The following is a 27,323-nucleotide window of genomic DNA, read 5'->3' as shown; positions in this document are numbered from 1 at the left end:
AGTCTGAGAAATCCGTTTAGGAGACGATAGTAAACATAAAGTCCCCCTATAATTTACATCTCATGTTTAGCCTTGCGGTTTGTTCTATCCCATATACATACATATGTCTGAAGGTTTGATAGGGAATTTTTAGGTCACCACGATCTCTGCTCAGTTTTTTTTTTTTTTTTTAAGATTTTATTTATTTATTTGAGAGAGAGAGACAAAGATAGCGACAGCACGAGAGAGATGAGCAAGCAGAATGTGGAGGGGAGGGAGAAGCAGGCTCCTGCTGAGCAGGGAGCCCGATACAAAACTCAATCCCAGGACCCTGGGATCATCCCTGCTCAGTTTTAAACAGGACTAATGAATCGTTGAACACTACATCAAAAACTAATGATGTACTATATGCTGGCTAACTGAACATAATAAAAATAAATAAATAAAAATTAAAATTAAACAGGAGTTTAATATCTTAAACATTTTTAACTTTCAAATGACTTCTCTGGAAAAAAAACAAACATAGATTTCTTAGGCAGAAAATACAGACCAACCATCAAAACAGATAATCAATATTTTTTAAATCACTCTTGAAATGATAATAAGAGCAGCTGACATTTTTTTAAAAAGAGTTTTATTTATTTATTTGACCGAGAGAGACACAAGCAGGAGGAGTGGGAGAGGGAGAAGCAGGCCTCCCGCTGAGCAGGGAGCCCGATGCGGGGCTCGATCCCAGGATCCTGAGATCATGATCTGAGCCTAAGGCAGACCTTAACAACTGAGCCACCCAGGTGCCCCAACAGCTAACATTTTTATAGTACTTGTTTACTTGTGGGCACTTCCCTAAGGGCTTTTATATTACATGTAATTAATTTATATGAAGCATAGTTTTCACAAATATCTTATGAGGTAGGGACTTTAAATAATGATTGGAAATAAAAAGAAATTTATCTCAATAAATAAATTTTGAGAAAAATAAGATTGCTTTAATGTACTCATGTGTGAAAATGGGTATAGTCAACAAATTTGATGGTGGGAAAATAATGGAACGTATAACAAAATAGCTTAATTTATTTTTTTCTAAAAAGATAACTTAAGAAGCCATTGGATAGCTTGGCTAAAAACACTTTTTGGATATTGTTTGATCTCAAAATCATCAGGAAGAAAGCTTGACGCATTTAAGAAGTCTCCACCATTTCACGATCTATGTCAGTCAAATTATAATGCTGTACACCTTAAGCTTATGCAGTACTGTTGTATATCAATTATATCTCCGTAAAACTGGAAAAGAAAAAAAGAAATCTCTTAGGAGTAAGAGTGTCAAGGTTAAGCAAAGAAATATTGCTTGCAACATACAATTTGAAAATAAAGAAGGGAGGCATTCCCAGGAAGTTAGTAATTTAGTTGCCAGGGCAACTCTTTCATGATAAAACAAAGGAAAGTCAAAGGAAATGTTCTGTATGCTGTGGGGTTTTTGTTGTTGTTTCTTCCTTATTTTGTTCTGCTAGACATAAGGAAGAGAACACTTAGGGTTTTGGAGCAGAGAGGAAGAAAAGTAACTTTCTCCTAGAAAAGAAGATTCAGGGATTTTAGATTCCTTGAATAATTAACACTTAGATACAGATAAAGTCCTACTAATTAGAATAAAGAACAATTAAAGGCCTGATAGGGCAATAAGCTTTCTTGTCTAACAAGATTGTTGCATATATGTAATATACATAATAGACAATTGCCCATGTCTTGGGCAATTTCTGATCTTAAGAAAAGGCTCAGTGAGTCCTTCTTAAAGTCAGAACTATTAAACTTGAATTCTAATTCGGAGTAGCCAAATGTACCTGGATGTTTTGAGTTTCTTTAAATCTTGCTCTGTATCAGCTTATGTAGTTATGCAAGAGTTAATAAATATTTTCCCTCCCTCACTCTATTTTCTAGAAAAGAATAATTGGCCGGATTGTAACTAAGTGTATTACTTCTTAGCTGGAAAGTATACATCACTCATCTGCATCTCCATACTTCATCACTTTTCACCTGGTGGCAGCTCAGCTTCCCTATTGGAAACATAGTTAGTGTTCTGTGATAGTATGTGTGTACTCAAACCTTTTGTGATAGCACACATTTTAGGTTTAATATTTTATAAAGGATTGTACACATATTGGGTCAGTGTCTATATGGTAAGCCGGGTATTTTCCCATTTCTAATAAAACCCTAGCTTAGAGCTTCCTGTTTTCTGAGCTTTGTAGGAAGCAGCCAGAAACCAGTGTATGTTACCTGAGACATGTTTGTTTCCTTTGGCTCTCAACTGAGTTTGGCATCGTCTTCCCTTTTCCTTGGCAGAAGGTAGAAATTAGAACCTTGAAGGGGATTTAAATGCAGCATTTGGGGCAGCACCCTGCCAAGCAAGCCAGCCACTGACACCCGAGGTAAGGTTATGACAAGGTTTCTCAACAGTTATGACTCCAAGAGTGAAGATTAACATTCACCTTGCCTTGGACTGATGTTACTTTTACTCCCCTCTGAAAACAATCAAGATAACCGTGTCCATGTTCAGATTGTCTCAATCAGCTGTGGTTTCTCTTTCAGACAAAAGTGGTGCCAATGAATGTTACTTCTGCTCTGGCCTAAATAGCACCTTTCTCCTTATTTTAAAGTGTCATTTTACCAGGACATGTAGTGAGGGGAGGAAAAAGCTTTAAATAAATAAGCTTTTTCTTTCTCTGTTAAGTTTTGCTCCCTGGAGACCAGTGTCCATAACATCTCTACGTAAACTCAGTTTACTCCTATTTCATCTCCAATAGCCATGCCCGCTCTTGGAGAGAGCTGGCTTCCTAGCTTATTCAGAAAAGAAGCTATGAGGCATATTCATGCCTTAGCTTCCCTCTTGTCTGCTTCTAAAGTAACCATATGTTTACCCATCTTATTCTCCCTCCTATCTTAGAGGAAAAGAAATCCTTCATTTCTTTCCAAAGCCAATTTTTTTCATCTTTGTTAATGATCTTTCTCTTTTCCCACCTTTTCCGGGGTTTAATTTACTGATTTTTCTACTCTCTTTCTCTCTTCTAGCTTTTCTTTCCCCCTGCCTGTAAATGTAGATGAGTCTCAACCTTGCACAAAAACCTTCTCTAAGGTCACACACTCCATCCAGTTACCCCCCTTTTCCTCTGCTTGGTTTCATTGCCAACTTCTTTTTTTTTAAGATTTTTATTTATTTCATTTTGAGAGAGAGAGCAAGAGAGAGAAAGAGCACAAGCAGGGGGAGCAGCAGAGGCAGAGGGAACTGAGCAGGGAGTCCGAAGCAGGACTGGATCCCAGAGACGCTTAACCGACTGAGCCACCCACATGCCCCTCATTGCCAACTTCTTGATAGAGTTTTCTACAATCACTACTTTCTCATCTCTCATGTACTTTTCACCTTGGTTTCCGTCCTCATGACTCAACTGAACTTATCATAGCAAAGGTCATCCTTGGTCTCAAATCCAGTGTCCTTCTGAGTGGTCATCTAACTGGACCTCAGCACAGCCCTCCCTTCCAACACTCCCCCCTGGGTTTGTAAAGCAGCTCTCTTCTCCCTAACTAGTCTCACCCTTAAATGTCACCCATGGTTCTGTCCTGGGTTGATATTAATTGAGGCTGAGGAGGTGGACTTGGCAATGGCTCCTACCATGTTCTGTCCAGTGACACTTCAAGGCATGGATTAGTCATTGGGTTCCATTTTCTCTTCTTCCCTATAGTATTACAGAAATTAGAATTTTTCAAAATATCTGACACTCAAATCCAGGAGTCGCTATTTTTGTTTTCCTTCTTGCCTCGCCCTAATAGAGGAAGGAATTCACCTTTGGTGACAAAGGCCTTGGTCCTTCTCTTTGTCATGTACTGGCTTATTGAAGTAGATCAGAACAAAAGAGGGTCTTTATGAAGGTATGTGAAAACTTGGACAGTTCTTGCATCTGGGCTCTTTGGATTATGTCAAAATGAACATTTTCCCTACATGGTGCTACCATGAGTCCATGTGCCCCTGAGTCTGGTGTCTCAGTGAAAGACATGGCAGCATGGTCCATTCCAGTGGAGACATTGCATAAGGTTTTTTTTTTAAGATTTTATTTATTTGGGGAACCTGGGTGGCTCAGTCGGTTAAGCGGCTGCTTTCAGCTTAGGTCAGGTCATGATCCCAGGGTCCTGGAATGGAGCCCCCGTTGGGCCCCCTGCTCAGCAGGGGGTCTGCTTCTCCCTTTCTTCCTCGCTCATGCTCTCTTTTGCTATCTCTGTTGCTATCTCTCTCTCTCTCTCAAGTAAATAAAATCTTAAAAAAAAATAATAAACTGCAGTTGCTGTGGTATATTGTGAATTTTGAAAAAAAAATTATTTATTTATTTGAGAGAGAGGGAGAGAGCGAGAGCAAGCTATAGCGGGGGGAGGGGCAGAGGGAGAGAGAGAGAAGCAGGCTCCCTGCTGAGCAGGGAGCCCCAACACAGGGCTCGATCCCAGGACCCTGGGATCATGCTCTGAGCTGAGGGCAGTCGCTTAACTGAATGAGCCACCCAGGTGCCCCTGCATAAAGTGTTTTTGATGTACAAGTACTATATCTTTATTTAGAAAATGGCTGTACTTGTTACAAGTTATGCAATATCTCTTTGCCATGGCATTGAGAAATGTCCGGGAAATCACCCAGGGAAGCTTTCCTGTGGTCTCTGGGTATATTCCCTTAAAGGTTTCTCCAAAGTTAGATGATTCACTTATGCTACAGATTTGTTTGTGGAGGCTGTAGTTACTTGCCTACTTCTCATTTCAGCAGAGTCTTACTTTTCTCCTTTTTTTTCTTTTCTGCCCTTCCTTCTTGCTCATGGGACTATTTTACTGGAAACTATTAATAACCCTCCCCAAACTGCACGTTCAACTTTCTTCTAAAGAACAGAGGAAACAGACAACAGAAGTTGTGAACATACCAAACTGAAAGAGAAAAATTTAGAAAGTAGCAAAGAAGCCTGAAATAAAGTGTAAGACGTATCTCATGGCCGCAAAGGAGAAGGAGAGCAGAGAACCTATCGCAGAAGCTCTAGGAATTTCAAAGGCCTTCTCTGGCACCATGGTATCAGTGAAGAGGGAAACTAATCATCCCAGATAGGTAGTTGGGAGTTTTAGAGTTTCAAAATTCACTTAATATTGCACCGTTCACATGTGTAATAGGTGTAATAAAGTTTATTTCTAGCACTTATTAAAAGCCCAGTGTACTGGGTTTTTTTTGGAGGAACTAAACATATCGATTTTCTCAGGCTCAAACAGTCCTTTGGTTTTCCTTTTTTTCAGACATAACTTTTAAAGGAATGTGAACACTTTTGATAATTTTCCAAGGAGCATTTATTTATAGTCACCCTTTTAGGTTGTCAAGAATTATCAGAAGACTCTTTTCTTTACCTTACTTTGTAGTTTTGTATATTCTAGACAGTTCAAAGGTTTACACCAGAATAAAACTGCTTGAATTTAGAGTGGAAGTGCTTGGGTGGGAAAGGATTGATCATGCTAATGATATTGTATATTGTTTGTTCTTTCCTTCCATCTCCCAAATATTTCCATCCATCTATACCCAAACAAAAAGTTGTTTATTCCTTTTTGTTTAGTTTTGCTTCACATTTCTTTTTAATCAAAGTATTCACTAATTACTTTGGGAGTTTAAGTTACCCAGTCTAGTAAAACACCATCCAGAGTCTGAAATTATGTAACACCACCCTTTTGAATAATCTACAATGTTTGTAACTCAGCTGCAAAGTTTTTTTCACGATCTAATGTTTCTTCAGAAGTTGAATGGCAAACAGCAGGGAATCTATCATTTCAGAATTCTCCTTCCGGTAGAATGAATCTAGGATTTATGCTTTAGATACACATGAACACAGTTGCAAAATTATCCATCTTGCTGAAGAGCAGAGTTGAGACCAGACAAAAGAATGTACAATTCAGTGGTTTCCTTTTGCTCAATTTATAATGATTCCACTGTAAGCAGTATAAATAATGATAATTTTTTTCTCAAACCTTGCCTTGAATCAGAATCGGAGGGCCAGCTCCGTACGGATTGCTGGGCTTCACCTCCAGAGTTTCTGATTCAGTGGTCCTGGGGAAGCCTGAGAATTTGCATTCGTAACAAGTTCCCCGGTGATGTTGATGCTACTTGTACGGAGATTGCACGGTGACAGCCGCTGCTCTAATTATAATGTTACAGCATGATAATTATACATGGTAATTTGAGTTTCTATTTTCATCTCTGCATATACGAGAGAAACTGAAAGATTAATGTGGGAATTGCAATTTTTGGTAAAGAACACACACTGAAAAAAATGATATTTTAAGAACTGGCTATTCCCTATAACCTCAAAAGTATAACATAGTATATATAAAACACCTGAGACAAACCGAGTCATCTTTTTCTCAGTGATTTGCTGCTACGGAACAACTCTCTGGTTTTGCCTTTGCAAACAGACCACAAGATTGACTTCAGATGACTATTGCTGAGGCTGGATCCATTTATACACAAAACCCGTCTCATCAGCAGTCCAGTTACATTTTCAATCCTGTTGGCCTATTTGACACCACAATATGTAATTAATGGTCATCTGCCCCAGTGACAGGATTAAATCAGGACATGCTACTACAGCCAAAGCAAGTGTTTTTCTCTGGTAGGTTTACCTTTGGAATTCAAACACAAATCAAATTCCCTGAGTCGCTATTCAAAGAACAGGTGCAAGAGTGCCCCACAATGTGTTTTTATTGGTTTTGCCTCACTTTTTCAAAAAGTTTAACAATTTATGGTTTTTGAAGACCACGAGTCTTTTCTTTGAATATTCCCTATATTGGATAGTTCAACTTTTTTTAAAGCCCCAAGAGAGAAGAGCTCAAGGAGCTCTGGCAAGCACAACTCACACACTATACAAAAGGCAAGCAAAGATGGCACAGCCATAATTGAGCCACGGCTGTGGCTGTGGATGCCTGTCCACAGAGGCTGGTAGATGCATGCCGCAGGAAGAAGAAAAGCCCCACGGTGCACAAGGACTGTGCTCTTACGGGACTATTAGCTCTGGTGACTGTTGTACAGAGGCTGATGAAGAGCAGTGGAATGGCGTTGAGTATTAAACATGCACAGTAGTAGAAGTGCTTACATATTTTTCTTTCCAAACATTTGGTGTCCTGCAACATGCAGCCTGAGTCTAAAAGAGCTATACAATTGCTATTGTTTAAATCTGGTTCTACGTTAGCAAAATTATCTTAAGGGAAAACATGGGGAAACGGATCAACAACATTGCATTTGGTTATGATTGTCAAGCATGTTCTCTCTTTGATCTGCCTCATCTAGATTGCTTCCCCTCAACTTTCAGTGTAAAACTGCCACCAGGGAGAGGCAAAGAGAGTCAGGGAAGTGCTTTTAGCCTTTGCCTCTTTCCTGCTCTTCATTTTTGAACCCTTTTGTCCTACCCCCTTTATCTCTCCCTTTTACCACCCCTTCCTCTTCTAATATAGAAAATGACGATAAAGTCATGAACTGGTTGCCCAGCTGCACACGAGAAACAATTCTTTTCTTTTTAAGATTTTATTCATTCATTTATTTATTTGAGAGAGTGAGTGAGCTTGAGCAGAGAGAGGAGCAGAGGGAGAGGGACAAGTAGATTCTGGGCTGAGCATGGAGCCCGACAAGGGGCTCCATCCCATGCCACTGAGATCATGACATGAGCTGAAACCAAATGTCAGACACTTAGCTGACTGAGCCACCCAGGTGCCCCACAATCCTTTTATTTTATAGCTATGACTAGAATAGATCTAGTCTCAATTATATTTTCCAGCTTATTCAATCTCACTTTTATTTTTATTATGTTATGATAATCACCATACATTACATCATTAGTTTTTGATGTAGTGTTCCATGATTCATTGTTTGCGTATAACATTCAGTGCTCCATTCAATATGTGCCCTTTTTAATACCCATCACCAGGCTAATCCATCCCCCACACCCTCCCCTCTAGAACCTTCAGTTTGTTTCTCAGAGTCCATAGTCTCTCATGGTTCATCTGCCCCTCTGAAGTCCCCCCTTCATTTTTCCCTTCCTACTATCTTCCTCTTTTTTTTTTTAACATATAATGTATTACTTGGTTCAGAGGTACAGGTCTGTGATTCAACAATCTTACACAATACACAGTGCTCACCATAGCAATACTCTCCCCAGTATCTATCACTCAGCCACCCCATCCCTCCAACCCCCCAACAGTCCAGCAACCTTCAGTTTGTTTCCTGAGATTAAGAATTCCTCATATCAGTGAGATCATATGATACATGTCTTTCTCTGATTGACTTATTTCGCTCAGCATAATATCTTCCAGTTCCATCCACGTCATTGCAAATGGCAAGATCTCATTCCTTTTGATGGCTGCATAATATTCCACTGTGTGTGTGTGTGTGTGTGTGTATATATATATATATATATATATATATATATATACCACATCTTCTTTATCTATTCATCTGTCGATGGACATCTTGGCTTTTTCCACAGTTTGGCCATTGTGGACATTACTGCTATAAACATTGGGGTGCACGTACCCCTTTGGATCACTACATTTGTATATTTGGGGTAAAGACCCAGTAGTGCAATTGCTGAGTCAAAGGGTAGCTCTATTTTCAACTTTTGAGGAACCTCCATACTGTTTTCCAGAGTGGCTACACAGCTTGCATTCCCACCAACAGTGTAGGAGGGTTCCTCTTTCTCCGCATCCCCGCCAACATCTGTCGTTTCCTGACTTGTTAATTTTAGTCATTCTGACTGGTGTGAGGTGATATCTCATTGAGGTTTTGATTTGGATTTCCCTGATGCTGAGCAATGTTGCGCAATTTTTCATGCGTCTGTTGGCCATTTGGTTGTCTTCTTTGGAAAAATGTCTGTTCATGTCTTCTGCCCATTTCTTGATTGGATCATTTTTTCAGAGAAATGGAGCAAATAATCCTAAAATTTGTATGGAACCAGAAAAGACCCCTGAATAGCTTTGTTCTTTGGGTGTTGAGTTTGATAAGTTCTTTATAGATTTTGGATACTAGCCCTTTATCTGATAGGTCATTTGCAAAGATCTTCTCCATTCTGTTGGTTTTCTTTTGGTTTTGTTGACTGTTTCTTTTGCTGTGCAAAAGCTTTTTATCTTGATGAAGTCCCAGTTGTTCATTTTTGCCCTTGCTTCCCTTGCCTTTGGCGATGTTTCTAGGAAGAAGTTTCTTTCTTCTGTCTTGTTGTTGGTGTATAGGAATGCCACTGATTTCTGTGCATTGATTTTATATCCTGCCACTTGACTGAATTCCTTAATGAGTTCTAGCAGTTTTGGGGTGGAGTCTTTGGGGTTTTCCACATAAACTACCATGTCATCTGCAAAGAGTGAGAGTTTGACTTCTTCTTTGCCGATTTGGATGCCTTTGATTTCTTTTTGTTGTCTGATTGCTGTGGCTAGGACTTCTAATACTATGTTGAATAGCAGTGGTGATAGTGGACATCCCTGCCACGTTCCTGACCTTAGGGGGAAACCTCTCAGTTTGTCCCCATTGAGAATGATATTCGCTGTAGGTTTTTCAGAGATGGCTTTTATGATATTGAGGTATGTACCCTCTATCCCGATACTCTTAAGAGTTTTGATCAAGAAAGGATGCTGTACTTGTCAAATGCCTTTTCTGCATCTTTTGAGAGGATCATATGGTTCTTGTTCTTTCTTTTATTCATGTATTGTATCACATTGATTGATTTGCGGATGTTGAACCAAACTTGGTCGTGGTGAATAATCCGTTCAATGTACTGTTGGATCCTATTGGTTAGTATTTTGGTGAGAATTTTTGCATCCATGTTCATCAGGGATATTAGTCTGTAATTCTCCTTTTTGATGGGGTCTTTGTCTGGTTTTGGGATCAAGGTAATGGTGGCCTCATAAAATGAGTTTGGAAATTTTCCTTCCATTTCTATTTTTTGGAACAGTTTTAGAAGAATAGGTTTAATTCTTCTTTAAATGTTTGTAAGAATTCCCCTGGGAAGCCATCTGGCCCTGGGCTCTTGTTTTTTGGGAGATTTTTGATTACTACTTCAATTTCCTTAGTGATTATAGGTCTGTTGAGGTTTTCTATTTCTTCCTGGTTCAGTTTTGGTAGTTGATACATCTCTAGGAATGCATCCATCTCTTCCAGATTATCTAATTTGCTAGCATATAGTTGCTCATAATATGTTCTTATAATTGTTTGTATGTCTTTGGTGTTGGTTGGGATCTCTCCTCTTTCATTCATGATTTTATTTATTTGGGTCATTTCTCTTTTCTATTTGATAAGTCTGGCCAGGGGTTTATCAATCTTGTTAATTCTTTCAAAAAACCAGCTCCTAGTTTCGTTGATCTGTTCTACTGTTCTTTTAGTTTCTATTTCATTGATTTCTGCTCTGATCTTTATTATTTCTCTTCTCCTGTTGGGTTTAGGTTTTATTTGCTGTTCTTTCTCCAGCTCCTTTAGGTGTAGGGTTAGGTTGTGTACTTGAGACCTTTCTTGTTTCTTGAGAAAGGCTTGTATTGCTATATACTTTCCTCTTAAGACTGCCTTTGCTGCATCCCAAAGATTTTGAACAGTTGTGTTTTCATTTTCATTGGTTTCCATGAATTTTTTTAATTCTTCTTTAATTTCCTGGTTGACCCATTCATTCTTTAGTAGGATGCTCTTTAGCCTCCCTGTATTTGAGTTCTTTCCAACTTTCCTGTTGTGATTGAATTCTAGTTTCAAAGGATCATGGTCTGAAAATATGCAAGGAATGATCAGAGTCTTCTGCTACCAGTTGAGACCTGATTTGTGACCTAGGATGTGATCTATTCTGGAGAATGTTCCATGGGCACTAGAGAAGAATGTATATTCTGTTGCTTTGGGTTGGAATGTTCTGAATATATCTGTGAAGTCCATTTGGTCCAGTGTGTCATTTAAAGTCTTTATTTCCTTGTTGATCTTTTGTTTAGATGATCTGTCCATTTCAGTGAGGGGGGTGTTAAAGTCCCACACTATTATTGTATTGTTGTTGATGCGTTTCTTTGATTTTGTTATTAATTGGCTTATATAATTGGCTGCTCCCATGTTAGGGGCATAGATATTTACAATTGTTAGATCTTCTTGTTTGATAGACCCTTGAAGTAGGATATAGTGTCCTTCCTCATCTCTTATTACTGTCTTTGGTTTAAAATCTAATTTGTCTGATATAAGGATTGCCACCCCAGCTTTCTTTTGGTGTCCATTAGCATGGTAAATGGCTTTCCACCCCTCACTTTAAATCTGGATGTGTCTTTGGGTCTAAAATGAGTCTCTTGCAGGCAGCATATCAACGGGTCTTGTTTTTTTTTATCCAATCTGATGCCCTGTGTCTTTTGATATGGGCGTTTAGCCCATTTACATCCAGGGTAACTATTGAAAGATAGGAATTTAGTGCCATTGTATTGCCTGCAAGGTGACTGTTACTGTATATTGTCTGTGTTCCTTTCTGGTCTATGTTACTTTTAGGCTCTCTCTTTGCTTAGAGGACCCCTTTCAATATTTCTTGTAGGGCTGGTTTTGTGTTTGCAAATTCCTTTAGTTTTTGTTTGTCCTGGATGCCTTTTATCTCTCCTTCTATTTTCAACAACAGCCTAGCTGGATATAGTATTCTTGGCTGCATATTTTTCTCATTTAGTGCCCTGAATATATCCTTCCAGTCCTTTCTGGCCTGCCAGGTCTCTGTGGATAGGTCTGCTGCCCATCTAATATGTCTACCATTGTAGGTTACAGACCTCTTCTCCAAAGCTGCTTTCAGGATTTTCTCTTTGTCTCTGAAACCTGTAAGTTTTACTATTAAATGTTGGGGTGTTGACCTATTTTTATTGATTTTGAGGGGGGTTCTCTGTGCCTCCTGGATTTTGATGCCTGTTTCCTTCCCCAAATTAGCAAAGTTCTCTGCTATAATTTGCCCCAATAAACCTTCTGCCCCCCTCTCTCTTTCTTCTTCTTCTGGGATCCCAATTATTCTAATATTGTTTTGTCTTATGGTATCACTTATCTCCTGAATTCTGCCCTCGTGATTCAGTAGTTGTTTATCTCTCTTTTTCTCAGCTTCTTTATTTTCCATCATTTGGTCTTCTATATACTAATTCTCTCTTCTGCTTCATTTATCGTAGCAGTTAGAGCCTCCATTTTTGATTGCACCTCATTAATAGCCTTTTTGATTTCGACTAGGTTAGATTTTAGTGCTTTTATTTCTCCAGAAAGGGTTTCTCTAATATCTTCCATGCTTTTTTTTTCAAGCCCAGCTAGTATCTTTATAATCGTCATTCTGAACTCTAGTTCCGACATTTTACTAATGTCTGTATGGATTAGGTCCCTGGCAGTCGGTACTGCCTCTTGTTCTTTTTTTTGAGGTGATTTTTTCCGTCTTGTCATTTTGTCCAGAGGAGAATAGATGAATGAGAGAACAAAATGCTAACAGGGTAACAATGACCCCAGAAAAATATACACTGAACAAATCAAAAGAGACCTGAAACCAGGGGAAAAGAAAGGGAAAGAAAGGAAAAGGAAAAAAGAAAAAGGAAAAGTAAAAGATTAAAAAGAAAAAAAAGAATATGATCAAATATGATCAGTCTGGTGAATAGATCAGTGCCACACACTAGATTTTGGGCATATTTTGGTCTGTTAGAAGAAACTGCCTCCCAAAATTTTAAAGAAAGGAAAGCTTATATATGTACAAAAATAAGAGTAAATACGATGAAGGGATGGAATATGAATGTAAAGATGAAAATTATAAAAGATTTTATAAAAGGAATTGATAAGATATTGGTTGAAAAAGAAAGAAGATAAATTTAAAAAAACAACGACAAAGAAAGGGAGATAATGTGATTAGGCAGGAGACTAGAACAAAGCCATACATTAGAGATTTAGGGTATATTTTGGTCTGTTAGAAGAAACTGTATCCCAAAATTTTAAAGAGAGAACAACTTATATATATGTATATATATCAAAAATAAGGTTAACTACTATGAAGGGATAGACTATGACTCTAAAAATGAAAAATAAAAAAGATTTTTAAAAAAGGGATTGATAAGATGTTGGTTGAAAAGGGGAAAAAGAAAAACTCAAAAAAAAGAAAAAGAAAAAGAAAATTAAAAAAATTAACTTTGAAAGGCTAAAGAATCATGGTAAAAAAGCCATGGATTCTCTGTGCAGTATTCCCCTAGCACTGGAGTTCTGCCATTCTCATTGATCGGTAAACTTGGTCTTGGCTGGCTGTTCTCACTGATCTTCTGGGGGAGGGGCCTGTTGCCGTGGTTCCCAAATGTCTTTGCCCGAAGCAGAATTGCCCTGCCCTTGCCTGGTCTGGGCTAAGTAATCTGCTTGGGTTTGCTCTCCGGAGCTTTTGCTCCCTGCAAGCTTTCCATACAGTTTTGGAGGACGAGAGTGAAAATGGCGGCCTCCCAATCTCCGCCCCAGAGGAGCCAAGAACCCAGGGCCCCACTCCTCTGTGCGCCCCCAGAGAAAAGCAGTCAGTCACTCCCGTCTCCCCGGTCTCCGGCCGCACTCCATGCTCACCCGGCCTGTGACCGAGCATTTCTATCTCTGGCACCTGACTCGGTGTGGAGTCTCCAAACGCAGGAGATCCCTGCGGTGCACTCCCGAGCCGCTCCTCCCAGGGGAAGAAGGGGAGTCTCCCCGGATCTGCCGCTTGTTGGGTCCCTGCTGGAGGAGCAGTGGCCCAACTGTGCCGCGGATCACAGTTTATGGCAACCCTGAGCTGAGAGCCCGCGCCTCGGCTCCGTCTTTGCAGCCGGCTTCCCCACTCTGATACCTGGGAGCTCTGCCGCACTCAGGCACCCCTGGTCTTTCTGTGACCCTGAGGGTCCTGAGACCACACTGTCCTGCGAGGGTTCCACCCCCTGCTTAGCCACTGGAGCGACGTCCCTCAGCGGAGCCAACTTCTAAAAGTTCCGATTTTGTGCTCCGCAGCTCTATCACTTGCCAGTAGCAGCTGACAGAGGCCCCTCCCCTGCCATCTATCTTCCCGATTATTGCCTCGGATTCACTTCTCTGCACGTCCTACCTTCCAGAAAGTGGTCGCTTTTCTGTTCAGAGAGTTGTTGCTATTCTTTTCTTCGATCTCCTGTTGAATTCATAGGTGTTCAGAATGGTTTGATCCCTATCTAGCTGAATTCCTGGGACCAGATGAAATTTAGGTCGCCTACTCCTCCGCCATCTTGCTCCTCCCCTCAATCTCACTTTTTCTCCCTTTTTTTCTTTATTCTTTTTCTCAGTCTCAAACTGAAGTGTCCTCTACTTTTCCCACGAATTCTCAGGTTACTTTCTCTATTGCCCAGTGGTGTGTGTTCAAAATGATGTAACTCTTAATAATAGTTTCTCCAAAATGTAACTAAAAAATAGTGATCTGCAAACATCATCTGCAAAAGCCAATAAATATATGATTTTTAATATTATCTGTGATTTTGGATTACAAGTGACTGTTCTCCATGGTAATAGATAACACAGTATATTGCCTCATACTTTTAATAGGCATTAAATTATTGACTGATTGATTGTCCTTCTGTCCTATGAGTTTAATGATGCAAAAACTGAAAGATTGTAAGTATATTTTTATAATTGTTCTCAACCCAATGGTTTATTTAGTCAACTGCATTATAATAAAGTTTCTTAGGTTTGACAAAAGGCTACATTGTTTTTCTTTACAATCTTCTAAAGCTGTAGTTTTATAGTTATTTTTTAAAAGATTTTATCTATTTGAGAGAGAGAGAGCACGAGCAGGGGATGGAGCAGAAGGAGAGGGAGAAGCAGACCCCCCACTGAGCAGAGAGCCTGTTGGGGCTTGAGTCGAGGAGCCTGGGATCATGACCTGAGCTGAAGGCAGACGTTTAACTGACTGAGCCACCCAGGGGCCCTTATAGTTGTTTTAAAACAGTGTCTTTTGAGGGTACTAAGATTAAAGACCAGTAAGCAAATCAAGTTGACAACAGAATAACATGGATTCAATCTATTAATGAATAACCTATAGCCACCAGACTCATATACTTGAGCTTGAGGTTAAAAAAAAAAAAAAAGCAAGATGAGAAGTTCTCTTTCTTTCTTAAGCATTCATATTTGGAACCATATAAACATCCCATAACAAATTCAACTTGTCTCCACACAATTTGCTACCTTGTTCTCGCTTGACCTCATGTCTAAACAGAGACTGAAAAAGTAATGACTCAGAAAAATGACTAGCCATGAAGTTCTATCCTGTTCTGAAACTAAAGCTAAGCAATTTCTGAAGAGTGGAATGTCCCTCCTGAGACTCACTTCCTTGGGGGACTGTTTAGCTCTACCTCCCATACTCCCTGCTTGGGAAGGACATGTCTCATGCACTTCTGTGGAAAGGGTGCTCTGATTTAGGCACAAAGATTCAGACTAAGACTCTTTTTTGAAAGATCCCATAAGCCCTGAGAGCTCTCAAAGGTGAAGGAGGGAAGGGTCAGAATAGTTGGAATTCTAACAGAAGAGATATTTTAGAGACGTGAGCTTCAGGTAAAGACTCAGGGGCTGAGGTCTTTTGGGCCAGGCTTCTCAAGTCCTGCTGGCTTAATCTGGAAGATAATGCCTATGGTACCAGCCTTTCAGAATGGTGGCTTGTGATCTTCATAACTTTGAATATGACTTGTTGGAATGAGGTAGGATGGCATTAATATATCAATACATGCTTTCCAGTAGAAAGAAAAGTGAAAGGAGCATGAAATCTTGAGTGTTTGGGGTTGGGGGAACACTTAAGACACTCAACAACTACTTATTGATTGATTTAAATGTACCTTTTCAATCCAGAAAAAGAATCTGGTTTTCACTGTTTGATGGCCATTCCAAGAAGGGAATATTAGAAAGTCTATTGTTTTTTTCTCTGGGCTCTAGAATAGGAAAAGATGGGGGCAGGCTGGTGGTGAGGGAGAAGGAAAGGAACCGAGGAAAGCTTAATCCTTCAAAGCATTTGTATCGTATTTTTATTTACTGAAGATGCCGTTTATGATAACTGAGAAATACTGAGGGTAGAGAGGAAAGAGCAGATTTTTTATATGCTCATTATTAGAAAATGCCACAAACACAGGAGCTATGATGCCTGATCTTACAAAGGAAAGTAGCTGAAGATGCAGACCCGAGGGGGAGGCAAGTGAGGCACTCACCTCGGGTACACAGTTTATTGGGGTGCCAAAACCTCAGTCATCAAGATAAATAATGTAATACTCACAAAATACTTAAATTCTGTGCCTGAGGCAAGTGCCTCACTCCCCTCATCCTAGTTCCATTGATGGACTCTCTAAATGAGTTGAACTAATCTGCTGTGAAGAGGGTTACCAGAAAGCAGATTTCTCATGGCAGGGGCCAGGGAGGCAGGCCTCAGTTGGCTTTTAACTTGTAATGGGGACATCTTAGATATACATGCCATCGGGGCACCTGGGTGGCTCAGTCGTTAAGCGTCTGCCTTCGGCTCAGGTCATGATCCCAGGGTCCTGGGATCGAGCCTGGTGTCGGGCTCCCTGCTCAGCAGGGAGTCTGCTTCTCGCTCTCCCACTCCCCCTGCTTGTGTTCCCTCTCTCGCTGTGTCTCTCTCTGTCAAAATAAATAAATAAAATCTAAAAAAAAAGATATACATGCCATCATGTCACATATAAGTGATTTAATGGGATCTGTGACAATGTGACCCAGAAATCCCATACTTTAAAAAATACAGTTAGAAAATGTAAGCTTAACTTTAATATGAGTGGTGGGTTGAACGGTGGCCCTCAAAAAGTTCTGTCCATGTGATGATCCCTGAGACCTGTGAATGTGACCTTATTTGAAAAAAACAAAAAACAAGAAAGTCTCTGCAGATGTAATTAAATGAAGGATTTGAGATAAAGAGATCATCCTGTGTTATCCTGGTGGGACCTAGATCTAATGACAAATCGCTGCTAAGGGGGAGACAGGGGGAGACTATGCACACAGGAGAGACAGCAGGGGAGTGATGAGGCTGCAGACCAGGGAACAGCCAGTGGAAGCTGTAAGAGGCAAAGAACGGATTCTCCCCTGGAGCCTTCCAAGGAGGGCATCCTGGCCCGCACTTTGGTTCTGGACTCGTAGCTTCCATAACTGCAAGGGAATAAAATGTCTGCTGGGTAAAGCCATCCAGTGTGTGGAGATGTGTTACAGCACCCACAGGGCATTCACACCCTACGTCAAAGGGCCCAACGACTGCAGAGATACCGCAACTGCTGCGTTGGGGAGTGCTCTCATCTTGAAGATTAGACCAAGGATGGGCCTTTAAGTGTGGTGACCACATAATTTATTGACCAAATCAGAGCACTTTTGAGAAAAGAAGGGGTACTATTAATCACACCTGGATAACGGGCACCAGTCCTGGAACGACCGCCCTTTGAGACTAAGGACTTACCTCGTTAATTTCCAGCAAATTAGTGGTCACCGGTAAGTTTGTTATTGGAGCCACAACGTCGCTTCATTAATTATAGACACTCAAGGAGTTCTAGTGTGGGATGCAAACACTTCAGGGTGTTTTTGTTAAATAGATCAATTAGAGAAATGAGTACTGAGTGGTCTTTGAAGCAAGGCATTTTTTTGTTTTTAATTATTTATTTTGAGAGAGAAAGAGAGAAAATGAGAGAGTGGGGGGAGGGGCAGGGGGAAAGACCCTCAAGCAGACTCCCCACTGTGCAGGGAGCTGGAAGCGGGGCTCGATCTCAGGACCTTGAGATCATGACCTGAGCAGAAACCAAGAGTCAGATGCTTAAGGGATTGAGCCGCGCTGAGGTAAGGGTTTCATGTTGCAGCACCCAGCAGACATATTTATAAAAGCAGAGAATCTGACTTTGGGAAGCTGGAGGACCAGCAGTGCCCGTTCTGGAATGTTGGCAGGCACTGCAGAGAGTTCCCGGGCCAGCTCTCAAGGGCCTTCAGAGGCGGCGTGACTGATACATTTGTGTGTGTTTATCATTGGCTACAGCGTTTGCCATGACGCCTGTTCCATGGTGTTTTAATTATTAAACAGCCGGAGGAGCTTCAGTATTTGGGCAAGAAAGGTAGAACAAAAAATCTATTTTTCTAACAGGGATATATAAGATCTTTAACTGAATCCACTTAGGGAAGAATTACAACTTCAAAGTCATACAATACTGTACCTTGGCTATAACATTCTTAAACCAATTAGTTTTATGTTTTGGTTTAGAAATTTAACTTCATTATGACAACATAACACTTTAAACTTTGATGATGTGTTTGGTATTTCTCTGGTTTAAACTGTAAATATGCTGTAGCAATGCTAAAAAATGTTTTCTATATTTCTAGGATATATCAATGAGCAATATCTAAGATTCAGCAATTCAATAAGAAATATTTCTGTGCACCAACTATATGCTGGGTACTTTGCCACCTGCTGGGGATGCAAAGATGTGAGTGCATTCTCCATCTGTACCACTTTCTGCCCTCTCCTCCCCGTTCTGTGCCCGGGAGACTGACCCTTACCAATGCGCTCCCTTGCCTTCTGGCTTCTGGTTGGTGTTGGGGGCACCTGTGAAGTGCATCTGTCAACAGCTGTGTCCATACGGCTTTCTCTGGTTCTGATTCCAAAAGGATTCCAGTAACTGGTCAGCTCTAGGGCTGGTAAATAAGAGGGTAGGGGGGTAGTGAGAGAAGGGAAGGGAGGATATATTGTCTGATTTCTTTCATTTTCTTTTCATAAACCCTGCTCACATTTTTTAAATAGTCCCTTTGTTAAACTGACTCCAGATTACTAACTTGAGAGCCCAAGATCCTAACTGATGAAAATATGGACTCACCATAAAGGAACTCACTTCTAGCTGGAGAGACAGATGTATAACAGCTAACTGTACCATAAAGTGAAAACTTTACAGTAAAAGCCTGTGAAAACAGATGTCAGGGTCCTGAGAAAAGAATGAAGAAGTGCTCCCTGGCAAGCTAGAGGTGAAGAGAGAGAGAGAATACTCCATCCAGAGCATGCATTTGGGCTGTGGAGGATTCAGAGGTGGTAGATTTCCTGGCATCTTTATGGACCTCAGAGATCTTGGGCTGGTTAGTTGAAGAAGGAAGAGGAAACTCCTCTGGGGTTTTCATTATTACTATTACTATTTTAGAATAATGTTATGTGGTGACATGAGCAATGAGCCCAAGCCAGAAAGCCTTTGGGTCCTAAAGTTGTCGCTAGCTAACTGGATGAACAAAGGAACGTTTCCTAACCTTCTCTCTGTCTCAACTGCTTCATCTACTGAATGGAGAGGATAATTCCTGCCCTTCCTCTTACAGGATTTCTGTGAGGCTCAAAATGAAATAGTGTTTGTAAATATAGCATAGGACTAAAGCACTATACAAATGTGGAACATGTAGGTATAGGTAAGGATGGAACAAGGTTAGCCGTGAGTTGGTAACAACTGAAGCCAGATGATAAGCACCTAGGAATTTATTACACTATTTGTTCTACTTGTGTGTATGTATAACATTGTAACTAGGAATAATTGACTTACAGAAAAATGCAAAAATAATACAAAAAATTTCTGTATACACTCTATCAGATTCCCCAAATGTTGATAACATACCCCTTGTGCTTTATCATTTTCTGTATATATATATGGATGAATGTGTATGCATTTTTTATTAAAATATTTGAGAATAATTTATAGACATGATGCCATTTACTCCTATGAATGTGTATTTCCTACAAACAAATTCATCCTCTTTCATACCCATAGTACAATTATCAAAATCAGGATAGAATTAATATCTATATAGTATTATAAGTATTGTAAGTGTATAATACTTACACACAATGATCTACACTTCATGGCTCATTCGAATGTTACCAAATGTCTCACTAATATCTTTTATAGCTAAAGAAAAATAATTCTTGCTTTCTGGTCCAGGATCCAATCGAGGACCACACTTGCATTTAGCAGGTGTTTGTGTAATGTCTTTAGTCTCTTTAAATCTGGATCATTTCCTGTCTTGTCTCATTTTTTTATCACCTCACATTTAAAAAATATATAGGCCCTTTATTTTGTAAAATGTCCCTCAATCTAGGTTTGTCAGATGTTTCCTTATGATTAGATTCAGGTTATTCATTTTTGACTGGAAAACCATGTTATGGAAACCCAAGTTCAGCTGCCTGTTGCTCTAAAACCTGTTAAGAGACAGGTTTTGACTGGAAAGGAATATGAGCTTTATTCGGGAAGCCAGCCACTTGGGGAGAAGGCAGACTCTTGTCAAAGGCCTATCCGAGGTTTCTGCCTGGCTCAGGGATTTTTAAAGGGGTTTAATCAGTTAAGGGAGTGTAGCAGTCTGTGATGTTTCCTGATTATGGGCAGACTCGAAGATGTCAGCTGCAGAGTTATCTCAGTGCTTGGAGACTGTGCAAGAGGGTCTGGTTCCTTGGCACCCAGGGGTTGTGCAAGAGTGCTCTGTTCTTTCTGCAAAGGAGGACAAGGTCTACAGATATGCAAAGGGAGGCCAGTGAAGTCATTTGTGTGACCTTAAAAAAGAAAAACATTTTGCTAAAAGATCACTGGGCTAACCAGAAAGCTAAGGGAGCTTCAAACAGACTTGTTGCCCTCTACGGCCTGGGAACCTTCTGGTCCTTCATTCCCCAAGGCCAGTGTTCTGCAAATCTCAAAGAAAGTAAATTAGTTCTGGTGAAGGGCCTTAAGTCAGCAAGCAAGGAGTGTGTTAACTTGAAGCAAGTTAACCCTTAAGACCAGCTGCAATGCTGTGACAACCACAGAAGTAATATGTCCTCTCAGGGTGTCCTTTCAAGGGTCACAACATATCTGTTTGTCACATTATTCCTGATTAACTTTACTTGATTAAGGTTATTGATGCCAGTAAAGTTACATTTTCTCTTTGTCATTAATAAACCTCTTGTGAAGAGATAATTTATTTTCATATATTTTTTACATTTTTATAATAAAAATGGGGATGGTGGGGGATCAAGAGTTTAGTTTTAGATAAGTTAAATTTGAGATATCAACTAGGAAGTCAAATATATGAATATGAAGCTCAGAGTAGTGTTTTAAGATAGTGTGGTATAATATAGATGAAGCATTGAGTGGACTGAAGAGAAAATTGTAGGTAAGTAAGGAAGTCAAGAGCCTTTGTAGAAATTTTTTATAAGTTCTGATTGTGAGAAAGAGCAGAAGAATGGGGTTGGTAGCTGATAGGGAATTTAAGGTCAGGGAAGGATTTTTTTAAATGTTGGGAAATAGAAGAACATGATCATATGCTGATAGGAATGATGCAGCAGGCGCCGAGGGGGTTGGGCCTGGGGGGTAAAATGGTGCAGCAGAGAGAGAGGGTATCAGAAGCAGGGAAGTCCCTGCAGTTATTTATCCTCAAGTCAGGAAGCTGGCTTCCCATCGCAGCTCTGCCACTCTGGAGCTCTGAAACTTTGGTAAGTAAATCAAACTCTTAGTACCTCAATTAACCCATTTGAAAAATAAGATTGTTATAAGAATTAAGTAAGATGGTATTTTAAAGAACACAGTACAGTGTCCGCTGAAGAAAGTGCTATGTAAATGTAAAGTTCAACATTATCTTGAACTCACAATCATTTAATATCTTAGAATTGTTTTATCTCTCAGCTGCATTCTGAGGTATGTCCTCAGGTCCTTTCTGCTCTTTTTTTTTTTTTTTTGACTATGCAAATTTCTCACGTTTTAGTTTTTTTTAAATTTTTTATTGTTATGTTAATCCATACATTACATCATAGTTTTAGATGTAGTGTTCCATGATTCATTGTTTGTGCATAACACCCAGTGCTCCATGCAGAATGTGCCCTCTTTAATACCCATCACCAGGCTAACCCATCCTCCCACCCTCCTCCCCTCTAGAACCCTCAGTTTGTTTTTCAGAGTCCATCATCTCTCATGGTTCGTCTCCCCCTCTGATTCCCCCCCTTCATTCTTCCCCTCCTGCTATCTTCTTTTTTTTTTTTTTAACATATATTGCATTATTTGTTTCAGAGGTACAGATCTGTGATTCAACAGTCTTGCACAATTCACAGTGCTTACCAGAGCACATACCCTCCCCAGTGTCTATCACCCAGTCACCCCATCTCTCCCACCCCACCCCCCACTCCAGCAACCCTCAGTTTGTTTCCTGAGATTAAGAATTCCTCATATCAGTGAGATCATATGATACATGTCTTTCTCTGTTTGACTTATTTCGCTCAGCATAATACCCTCCAGTTCCATCCACATCGTTGCAAATGGCAAGATCTCATTCCTTTTGATGGCTGCATAATATTCCATTGTATATATATACCACCTCTTCTTTATCCATTCATCTGTCGATGGACATCTTGGCTCTTTCCACAGTTTGGCTATTGTGGACATTACTGCTATAAACATCGGGGTGCACGTACCCTTTTGGATCCCTACATTTGTATCTTTGGGGTAAATACCCAGTAGTTCAATTGCTGGATCATATGGTAGCTCTATTTTCAACTTTTTGAGGAACCTCCATACTGTTTTCCAGAGTGGCTACACCAGCTTGCATTCCTACCAACAGTGTAGGAGGGTTCCCCTTTCTCCGCATCCCCACCAACATTTGTGGTTTACTGACTTGTTAATTTTAGCCATTCTGACTGGTGTGAGGTGGTATCTCATTGAGGTTTTGATTTGGATTTCCTTGATGCCAAGCGATGTTGAGCACTTTTTCATGTGTCTGTTGGCCATTTGGATGTCTTCTTTGGAAAAATGTCTCTTCATGTCTTCTGCCCATTTCTTGATTGGATCATTTGTTCTTTGGGTGTTGAGTTTAAGAAGTTCTTTATAGATTTTGGATACTAGCCCTTTATCTGATATGTCATTTGCAAATATCTTCTCCCATTCTGTTGGTTGTCTTCTGGTTTTGTTGACTGTTTCTTTTGCTGTGCAAAAGCTTTTTATGTTGATGAAGTCCCAATCGTTCATTTTTGCCCTTGCTTCCCTTGCCTTTGGCGATATTTCTAGGAAGAAGTTGCTGTGGCTGAGGTCGAAGAGGTTGCTGCCTGTGTTCTCCTTTAGGATTTTGATGGACTCCTGTCTCACATTGAGGTCTTTCAACCATTTGGAGTCTATTTTTGTGTGTGGGGTAAGGAAATGGTCCAGTTTCATTCTTCTGCATGTGGCTGTCCAATTTTCCTAACACCATTTGTTAAAGAGACTGTCTTTTTTCCATTGGACATTCTTTCCTGCTTTGTCAAAGATGAGTTGACCATAGAGTTGAGGGTCCATTTCTGGGCTCTCTATTCTGTTCCACTGATCTATGTGTCTGTTTTTGTGCCAGTACCATACTGTCTTGATGATGACAGCTTTGTAATAGAGCTGGAAGTCTGGAATTGTGATGCCGCCAGCTTTGCTTTTCTTTTTCAACATTCCTTTGGCTATTCGGGGTCTTTTCTGGTTCCATACAAATTTTAGGATGATTTGCTCCATTTCTTTGAAAAAAGTGGATGGTATTTTGATAGAGATTGCATTGAATGTGTAGATTGCTCTAGGTAGCATTGACATCTTCACAATATTGGTTCTTCCAATCCATGAGCATGGAACATTTTTCCATTTCTTTGTGTCTTCCTCAATTTCTTTCATGAGTATTTTATAGTTTTCTGAGTACAGATCCTTTGCCTCTTTGGTTAGATTTATTGCTAGGTATCTTATGGTTTTGGGTGCCATTGTAAATGGGATAGACTCCTTAATTTCTCTTTCTTCTGTCTTGTTGGTGTATAGGAATGCCACTGACTTCTGTGCATTGATTTTATATCCTGCCACTTTACTGAATTCCTGTATGAGTTCTAGCAGTTTTGGGATGGAGTCTTTTGGGTTTTCCACATAAACTACCATGTCATCTGCAAAGAGTGAGAGTTTGACTTCTTCTTTGCCGATTTGGATGCCTTTGATTTCTTTTTGTTGTCTGATTGCTGTGGCTAGGACTTCTAATACTGTGTTGAATAGCAGTGGTGATAGTGGACATCCCTGCTGCATTCCTGATCTTAGAGGGAAAGCTCTCAGTTTGTCCCCATTGAGAATGATATTCGCTGTAGGTTTTTCATAGATGGCTTTTATGATATTGTGGTATGTACCCTCTATGCCTATACTCTGAAGAGTTTTGACCAAGAAAGGATGCTGTACTTTGTCAAATGCTTTTTCTGCATTTACTGAGAGGATCATATGGTTCTTGTTCTTTCTTTTGTTAATGTATTGTATCACGTTGATTGATTTGTGGATGTTGAACCAACCTTGCAGCCCAGGGATAAATCCCACTTGGTCGTGGTGAATAATCCTTTCAATGTACTGTTGGATCCTATTGGCTAGTATTTTGGTGAGAATTTTTGCATCCATGTTCATCAGGGATATTGGTCTGTAATTCTCCATTTTGATGGGGTCTTTGTCTGGTTTGGGGATCAAGGTAATGGTGGCCTCATAAAATGAGTTTGGAAGTTTTCCTTCCATTTCTATTTTTTGGAACAGTTTCAGAAGAATAGGTATTCATTCTTCTTGAAATGTTTGGTAGAATTCCCCTGGGAAGCCATCTGGCCCTGGGCTCTTGTTTGTTCGGAGATTTTTGATGACTGCTTCAATTTCCTTAATGGTTATAGGTCTGTTGAGGTTTTCTATTTCTTCCTGGTTCAGTTTTGGTAGTTGATACATCTCTAGGAATGCATCCATTTCTTCCAGGTTATCTAATTTGCTGGCATAGAGTTGCTCATAATATGTTCTTATAATTGTTTGTATGTCTTTGGTGTTGGTTGGGATCTCTCCTCTTTCATTCATGATTTTGTTGATTTGGGTCATTTCTCTTTTCTTTTTGATAAGTCTGGCCAGGGGTTTATCAATCTTGTTAATTCTTTCAAAGAACCAGCTCCTAGTTTCGTTGGCCTGTTCTACTGTTCTTTTAGTTTCTATTTCATTGATTTCTGCTCTGATCTTTATTATTTCTCTTCTCCTGCTGGGTTTAGGCTTTATTTGCTGTTCTTTCTCCAGCTCCTTTAGGTGTAGGGTTAGGTTGTGTACTTGAGACCTTTCTTGTTTCTTGAGAAAGGCTTGTATTGCTATATACTTTCCTCTTAGGACTGCCTTTGCTGCCCAAAGATTTTGAATAGTTGTGTTTTCATTTTCATTTATTTCCATGAATTTTTTTAATTCTTCTTTAATTTCCTGGTTGACCCATTCATTCTTCAGTAGGATGCTCTTTAGCCTCCATGTATTTGAGTTCTTTCCAACTTTCCTCTTGTGATTGAGTTCTAGTTTCAAAGCATTGTGGTCTGAAAATAGGCAGGGAATGATCCCAATCTTTTGGTACCAGTTGAGACCTGATTTATGACCTAGGATGTGATCGATTCTGTAGAATGTTCCATGAGCACTAGAGAAGAATGTGTATTCCGTTGCTTTGGGATGGAATGTTCTGAATATGTCTGTGAAGTCCATTTGGTCCAGTGTGTCATTTAAAGTCTTTATTTCCTTGTTGATCTTTTGCTTAGATGATCTGTCCATTTCAGTGAGGGGAGTGTTAAAGTCCCCCACTATTATTGTATTGTTGTCGATGTGTTTCTTTGCTTTTGTTACCAATTGCCTTATATAATTGGCTGCTCCCATGTTAGGGGCATAGATATTTACAATTGTTAGATCTTCTTGTTGGATATATATACAAATTTTAGTTTTTTTATTTCTCCAGAAAGGGTTTCTCTAATAACTTCCATGCTTTTTTCAAGCCCAGCTAGTATCTTTAAAGTGATGATTCTGAACTCTAGATCCGACATTGTACTAATGTCCATATTGAGTAGGTCCCTGGTAGTCGGTACTACCTCTTGTTCTTTTTGTTGAGGTGATTTCTTCCATCTTGTCATTTTTTCCAGAGGAGAATAGATTAATGAGAGAACAAAATGCTAACAGGGTAACAACATCCCCAGAAAATATACTCTAAACAAATCAGAAAAGACCTGAAGCAGGGGGAAAAGAAAGGAAAAGAGAGAAAAAAGAAAAAGAAAAAACAAAAAAGAAAAAGATAAAGATAAAGATAAAAACAAACAAAAACAAAACAAAACAAAACAAAAAAAACAGAATATGATCAAATATGATCAGGCTGGTACACAGATCAGTGCCACACACTAGATTTTGGGTGTATTTTGGTCTGTTAGAAGAAAGTGCCTCCCAAAATTTTAAGAAAGAAAAAAGTATATATGCACAAAAATAAGGGTTGATATGATGAAGGGATGGAATATGACTGTAAAGATGAAAATTATAAAAAATTTTATAAAAGGAATTGATAAGAAGTTATTTGAAAAAAGAAAGAAGAGGATTTAAAAAAAAAAAAAGAAAAAAGGGAGAGAATGTGATCAGGCAGGAGAGTAGAAAAAAACTATACACTAGAGATTTAGGGTATATTTTGATCTGTTAGAAGAAACTATCTCAAAATTTTAAAGAGGGAACAACTTATATATATATGCCAAAAGTATGGGTAACTACTATGAAGGGATAGACTATGACTCTAAAAATGAAAAATAAAAATGTTTTTTTAAAAAAGGCATGGATAAGATGTTGGTTGAAAAAGGGAAAAAGAAAAATTCAAAAAAAAAAAGAGTTAAAAAAATTAACTTTGAAAGACTAAAGAATCATGGTAAAAAAACCATGGATTCTATGTGCATTGTTCCCCTAGCCCTGGAGTTCTGCCGTTCTCATTGATCGGTAAACTTGGTCTTGGCTGGCTGTTCTCGCTGATCTTCTGGGGGAGGGGCCTGTTGCCGTGGTTCCCAAATGTCTTTGCCGGAGGCGGAATTGCCCCGCTCTTGCCCGGTCCGGGCTAAGTAATCTGCTCGGGTTTGCTCTCCGGAGCTTTTGTTCCCTGCAAGCTTTCCGTACAGCTTTGGAGGCAGAGAGTGAAAATGGCGGCCTCCCAATCTCTGCCCCGGAGGAGCCGAGAACTCGGGGCCCCGCTCCTCAGTGAGCCCCCAGAGAAAAGCCGTCAGTCACTCCCGTCTTCCCGGTCTCCGGCCGCACTCCGTGCTCACCCGCCTGTGACCGAGCATTTCTATCTCTGGCACCTGACCCCGTGTGGAGTCTCCAAACCCAGCAGATCCCTGCGGAGCACTCCCGGGCCGCTCCTCCCGGGGGAGGAAGGTGAGTCTCCCCGGATCTGCCGCCTGTTGGGTCCCTGCTGGAGGAGCAGTGGCCCGACTGTGCCGCGGATCACGGTTTATGGCAACCCTGACCTGAGAGCCCGCACCTCGGCTCCGTCTCTGCAGCCGGCTTCCCTGCTCCAATACATGGGAGCTCTGCCACACTCA

General features: G+C 40.1%; 1 protein-coding gene across 2 annotated transcripts in view; it reads left to right on the top strand.

Moving 5' to 3' along the window:
• The window catches only part of PSD3 (pleckstrin and Sec7 domain containing 3), a 575,226-nt gene that overhangs the window by 10,629 nt on the left and 537,274 nt on the right, over positions 1-27,323 (top strand). The window contains exon 5 of one of the 2 annotated variants that reach the window (XM_064585443.1): positions 2,314-2,399. The exons of the other annotated variant lie outside the window; for it this stretch is intronic. The gene's annotated coding sequence lies outside the window, so the exon portion shown is untranslated. The remainder of the gene's footprint in view (positions 1-2,313; positions 2,400-27,323) is intronic. 2 annotated transcript variants of the gene reach the window in all.

The sequence above is a fragment of the Mirounga angustirostris genome, unplaced genomic scaffold (assembly GCF_029215605.1).
Source record: "Mirounga angustirostris isolate CCGP_5_RB_7025 unplaced genomic scaffold, mMirAng1.0.hap1 SCAF_2, whole genome shotgun sequence".
Classification (NCBI taxonomy): domain Eukaryota; kingdom Metazoa; phylum Chordata; class Mammalia; order Carnivora; family Phocidae; genus Mirounga; species Mirounga angustirostris.
The sequence above is the reverse complement of the archived record's forward strand: the minus strand, read 5'-3'. Positions and strand labels throughout refer to the sequence as shown.